Source organism: Nannospalax galili, unplaced genomic scaffold, assembly GCF_000622305.1.
Source record: "Nannospalax galili isolate Female #2095 unplaced genomic scaffold, S.galili_v1.0 scaffold137, whole genome shotgun sequence".
Classification (NCBI taxonomy): domain Eukaryota; kingdom Metazoa; phylum Chordata; class Mammalia; order Rodentia; family Spalacidae; genus Nannospalax; species Nannospalax galili.
In genome coordinates this window covers 1,068,579-1,070,027 of record NW_008340203.1, presented here as the reverse complement: position 1 = coordinate 1,070,027, position 1,449 = coordinate 1,068,579, and positions in this window count along the sequence as shown.

The following is a 1,449-nucleotide window of genomic DNA, read 5'->3' as shown; positions in this document are numbered from 1 at the left end:
TTATAGGGATGTACTTGAGAAATACCTAAAAATGTGATAGACTTCATGGGCTAATTGCACAAAATAGACAATAATGACATATGTTATATCACCAGGAGTTACATGGATATAGTAGTTTTATGGTCAAGTGGACTGTTTACATAAAAATAGATCAAATAGTGAGAGGCCTAAACATATATTCCTATTATTAGTAATCTGTTCACCCAGATTTGTAACCGGGATCACCTTTTTTCATGACCTCTTTGTCACACTATTTCTTACAGATGCAAGAAAGGCCATGCTCACTGAGTCTCCCTCAACAAACAGTCATTCTCCTACATCTACCTACTTGCCTCATCTTTGAATTTCTAAAGCTGTCAAGTCTATAAATAACAATCACATTATGTGTTCTGTTAACTCTCTCCAACTGACACAAACACAATTATCTATTGTTGTGTGCCAGGTACTATGCTAGGGAATGAGAAACACAAGAACTCTGTTCCTGGCTCATAGCAATCTTTATAGCCCAGAGTGAATAAGATGAAGAGACAGTCATCACAAATAGCTATGTGGCTCAAGGAAGGTATAAAGAAAGAATAACAAATTTCAGAATTGTGAGAGAGTGATTAGCAGAGGCTCTAATAATAAAGTAGCACTTGACTAGGATTTAGAAAATATGTTAATTTCCTCTAAAATTTGCCGGCTTGTCTTGTTGACTGCAGAGTCTTCAACAGTGACATCATTACCCAATCAAAGTGTAGTTTATGCCATAGGATGTTGTGATTAGAATAAATAAGGGAAAATTTGTGATAAGGATACTAGACTTTATATACCTCCTGAAGTTATGACTTCAATAAACTCTTACTACATGGTATCAGCATGATTCAGAAATAAAAGTTGATGGCACATGCTTGGACAGATGAGTGTGCAGATCCAAGAAGAGGGAAAGTTTTTCCAGGCATTAATTTTGTTTGGTAAGGAGATGAGGAATAAAGTGATGTATTTAGAGTTGGGATAGTTCAGTTCCTAACTTAGATAATAAATGTGGTGGTAGAAGGTGACTGTAGGTATTCAGTGGACCATATCTGAGAGTTCTTTGGATGGTTATCTATGAGATTTTCTTTCAAGGAAGGTTGCCACAGGACCTATCTGGCAGCTGTGCATAGCCTGGCTTGTAATAGGTCCTAGAAGCTGGTATAATTGGGTACAATAGAAAGATAGAAGGAAGGTAATTTATGTGGTTATTCAAAGAAGCCAAGGATTGAGATGGGTGGGTCGGGCAGAGGAAGAGTAGATTTAGAGACATCATCTAACATATGGAGACTGATTGGAGGCTGAAGAACAATGGAGAAATAAAGAAATACTGATTGGACATTGTGTTAGGGTTCTTCAGATAAACTGAGCCAACAGGATTTCTAGAGAAATTGGAGCACTGGGATCTATCTATCTATCTATCTATCTATCTATCTA